A 5,000-nucleotide genomic window follows, 5' to 3' on the forward strand; every position below is an offset into this window, starting at 1 on the left:
TCGGCCCGGTCCCCCCGCGTGCTGCTGCCGATCCAGCTGCCGCGACCCTCGGTCCGACTGGGGCTTAGACATGGAATGAGCTCCGTATGCCTAAGTCAACCCACGGAACGAGCGTGCGGGCGCTCAGCCGGCCGGAGAGGCAGGATGCGCAAGCCGGGGATCGATCGGGTGCTAGGTGGGTTTAGGCACATCTTCAAATTTCTGCCGTGCCAATGCCATTTTTATGGCTTGTAAATTCATACAATGGTCCCCTAAGCCTTCACGTGAAGTTTCGTTGCAAGATGACTCGTTTTCTATTTTTCACGATTTTCGAAACTTTTTGCGGTTCGTGATTTTTTAGAATTTTTTTAGAAGGAGTTTTGGCCCCAAATTTTGTGGACGTGATCCTTCTATTTTTGTTGGCATGCACAAAAAAATTCAGCTAAAAACTCGAACCGGAGAAGATTTCGCGACCGTTTGAAAAAAGTGTCCCCGTTTCAGACACTTCAACGGCTACTGGCAGCAAACCTGTAAAATCTCAAACGCTCTTTAAGGGGGTGTGAGTTCTCAGAGGTTTGATGAGGGATAGGGGGCCAACACAAGGGCCAAGCACCAGCACCCATCGCACGTCATGTGCGCACACCCCCCCGGCCCCCCTCCCAATCGCCGGAACCCCAATGCCGCCGGTCAGGTTCTCCGGCGGTACTCCGGCGATGCTCCGGCGATGCTCCGGCGATGCTGTCCCGAGTGAAAAAAATGCGGCACCAGCACATGCTGGAGCCAAGCATGGGCACCGTGGCTCAAAATCGAACTTCGGCCAAGGCCTCGACCATCAATGGCACATGATGACGCATGGTGATGGCACATGCATCGACCATCATCGGCATAGGCTGCCCTTCGGTACGGGCACTTGCCTCGACCGCCATCGGCACAAGCTGGGCCCTGGTGTGGGTTGTTGCCTCGATCACCAGCGGCACATGCTGAGCCTTGGTGCGGGCGGTTGCCTCGAGCACCATCGGCAGACCCTGGGCCCTGGTGCGGCCGGTTGCCCCGATAACCATCGGCACACGCTGGGCCCTGGAGCGGCCGGTTGCCTCGATCACCATCGGCAAAAGCTGGGCCCTGGTGCGGGCGCTTGCCTCGACCACCATCGGCACACGCTGGGCACTGGTGCGGGCGCTTGCCTCGACCACCATCGGCACACGCTGGGCCCTGGGGCGGGCGGTTGCCTCGATCACCATCGGCACACGCTGGGCCCTGGTGCGGGCGGTTGCCCCCAGCACCATCGGCACACGTTGGGCCCTGGTGCGGGCGCTTGCCTCGACCACCATCGGCACACGCTGGGCCCTGGTGCGGGCGCTTGCCTCGACCACCATCGGCACACGCTGGGCCCTGGTGCGGCCGCTTGCCTCGACCACCATCGGCACACGCTGGGCCCTGGTGCGGTCGGTTGCCTCGAGCACCATCGGCACACGCTGGGCCCTGGTGCACCATCGGCACACGCTGGGCCCTGGTGCGGGCGCTTGCCTCGACCACCATCGGCACACGCTGGGCCCTGGTGCGGGCGCTTGCCTCGACCACCATCGGCACACGCTGGGCCCTGGTGCGGCAGGTTGCCTCGAGCACCATCGGCACACGCTGGGCCCTGGTGCGGTCGGTTGCCTCGAGCACCATCGGCACACGCTGGGCCCTGGTACGGGCGCTTGCCTCGACCACCATCGGCACACGCTGGGCCCTGGTGCGGCAGGTTCCCTCGACGACCATCGGCACACGCTGGGCCCTGGTGCGGCAGGTTGCCTCGAGCACCATCGGCACACGCTGGGCCCTGGTGCGGTCGGTTGCCTCGATCACCATCGGCACACGCTGGGCCCTGGTGCGGGCGGTTGCCTCGACCACCATCGGCACACGCTGGGCCCTGGTGCGGCAGCTTGCCTCGAGCACCATCGGCACACGCTCGGCCCTGGTGCGGTCGGTTGCCTCGAGCACCATCGGCACACGCTGGGCCCTGGTGCGGCACGTTGCCTCGACCACCATCGGCAGCCTCGACCACCATCGGCACACGCTGGGCCCTGGTGCGGGCGCTTGCCTCGACCACCATCGGCACACGCTGGGCCCTGGTGCGGGCGCTTGCCTCGACCACCATCGGCACACGCTGGGCCCTGGTGCGGCAGGTTGCCTCGACCACCATCGGCACACGCTGGGCCCTGGTGCGGCAGGTTGCCTCGACCACCATCGGCACACGCTGGGCCCTGGTGCGGGCGGTTGCCTCGACCACCATCGGCACACGCTGGGCCCTGGTGCGGGCGCTTGCCTCGACCACCATCGGCACACGCTGGGCCCTGGTGCGGGCGCTTGCCTCGACCACCATCGGCACACGCTGGGCCCTGGTGCGGCAGGTTGCCTCGAGCACCATCGGCACACGCTGGGCCCTGGTGCGGCAGGTTGCCTCGACCACCATCGGCACACGCTGGGCCCTGGTGCGGGCGCTTGCCTCGAGCACCATCGGCACACGCTCGGCCCTGGTGCGGTCGGTTGCCTCGAGCACCATCGGCACACGCTGGGCCCTGGTGCGGCAGGTTGCCTCGACCACCATCGGCACACGCTGGGCCCTGGTGCGGGCGCTTGCCTCGACCACCATCGGCACACGCTCGGCCCTGGTGCGGTCGGTTGCCTCGAGCACCATCGGCACACGCTGGGCCCTGGTGCGGCAGGTTGCCTGGAGCACCATCGGCACACGCTGGGCCCTGGTGCGGGCGCTTGCCTCGACCACCATCGGCACACGCTGGGCCCTGGTGCGGGCGCTTGCCTCGACCACCATCGGCACACGCTGGGCCCTGGTGCGGGCGCTTGCCTCGAGCACCATCGGCAGACGCTGGGCCCTGGTGCGGCAGGTTGCCTCGAGCACCATCGGCAGACGCTGGGCCCTGGTGCGGCAGGTTGCCTCGAGCACCATCGGCACACGCTGGGCCCTGGTGCGGTCGGTTGCCTCGAGCACCATCGGCACACGCTGGGCGCTGGTGCGGGAACTTGCCTCGACCACCATCGGCACACGCTGGGCCCTGGTGCGGCAGGTTACCTCGATCACCATCGGCACACGCTGGGCCCTGGTGCGACAGGTTGCCTCGAGCACCATCGGCACACTATCGGCCCTGGTGCGGGCGGTTGCCTCGACCACCATCGGCACACGCTGGGCCCTGGTGCGGGCGCTTACCTCGAGCACCATCGGCACACGCTGGGCCCTGGTGCGGGCGGTTGCCTCGAGCACCATCGGCACACGCTGGGCCCTGGTGGGTTTAGGCACATCTTCAAATTTCTGCCGTGCCAATGCCATTTTTATGGCTTGTAAATTCATACAATGGTCCCCTAAGCCTTCACGTGAAGTTTCGTTGGAAGATGACTCGTTTTCTATTTTTCACGATTTTCAAAACTTTTTGCGGTTCGGGAATTTTTAAAATTTTTTTATAAGGATTTTTGGCCCCAAATTTTGTAGGCATGATCCTTCTATTTTTGTTGGCATGCACAAAAAAATTCAGCTAAAAACTCGAAGTAGAGAAGATTTTGTGACCGTTTGAAAAAAGTGTCCCCATTTCAGACACTTTAACGGCTACTGGTAGCAAACCTGTAAAATCTCAAATGCTCTTTAATGGGGTGTGAATTCTCAGAGGTTTGATGAGGGATAGGGGGCCAACACAAGGCCAAGTACCAGCACCCATCGCACATCATGTGCGCACACCCCCCCGGCCCCCCTCCCAATCGCCGGAACCCCAATGCCGCCGGTCAGGTTCTCCGGCGGTACTCCGGCGATGCTCCGGCGATGCTCCGGCGATGCTGTCCCGAGTGAAAAAAATGCGGCACCAGCACATGCTGGAGCCAAGCATGGGCACCGTGGCTCAAAATCGAACTTCGGCCAAGGCCTCGACCATCAATGGCACATGATGACGCATGGTGATGGCACATGCATCGACCATCATCGGCATAGGCTGCCCTTCGGTACGGGCACTTGCCTCGACCGCCATCGGCACAAGCTGGGCCCTGGTGTGGGTTGTTGCCTCGATCACAATCGGCACATGCTGAGCCTTGGTGCGGGCGGTTGCCTCGAGCACCATCGGGAGACCCTGGGCCCTGGTGCGGCCGGTTGCCCCGATAACCATCGGCACACGCTGGGCCCTGGGGCGGGCGCTTGCCCCCAGCACCATCGGCACACGCTAGGCCCTGGTGCGGGCGCTTGCCCCCAGCACCATCGGCACACGCTGGGCCCTGGTACGGGCGGTTGCCCCGAACACCATCGACACAAGCCGGCCCTTGGTGCGGGCTCCTGGCTCGACCACCATCGGCACACGCTGGGCCCTGGTGCGGGCGGTTGCCTCGAACACCATCGGCACACGCCGGCCCTTGGTGCGGCCGGTTGCCTCGACCACCATCGGCACACGCTCGGCCTTGGTGAGGGCGCTTGCCTCGACCACCATCGGCACACGCTGCGCCCTGGTGCGGGCGCTTGCCTCGACCACCATCGGCACACGCTCGGCCTTGGTGCGGGCGCTTGCCTCGACCACCATCGGCACACGCTGGGCCCTGGTGCGGGCGGTTGCCTCGACCACCATCGGCACACGCTCGGCCTTGGTGAGGGCGCTTGCCTCGACCACCATCGGCACACGCTGGGCCCTGGTGCGGGCGGTTGCCTCGACCACCATCGGCAGACGCTGGGCCCTGGTGCGGGCGGTTGCCTCGACCACCATCGGCACACGCTGGGCCCTGGTGCTGGCGGTTGCCTCGACCACCATCGGCACACGCTGGGCCCTGGTGCGGGCGGTTGCCTCGAACACCATCGGCACAAGCCGGCCCTTGGTGCGGGCGGTTGCCTCGAGCACCATCGGCACACGCTGGGCCCTGGTGCGGGCGGTTGCCTCGACCACCATCGGCACACGCTGGGCCCTGGTGCGGACGGTTGCCTCGAGCACCATGGGCACACGCTGGCCCTTGGTGCGGGCTCTTGCCTCGACCACCATCAGCAGAAGATTGCC

Source organism: Durio zibethinus, unplaced genomic scaffold (assembly GCF_047325235.1).
Source record: "Durio zibethinus cultivar Kanyao isolate XHJ-2024 unplaced genomic scaffold, ASM4732523v1 HiC_scaffold_3, whole genome shotgun sequence".
NCBI lineage: Eukaryota > Viridiplantae > Streptophyta > Magnoliopsida > Malvales > Malvaceae > Durio > Durio zibethinus.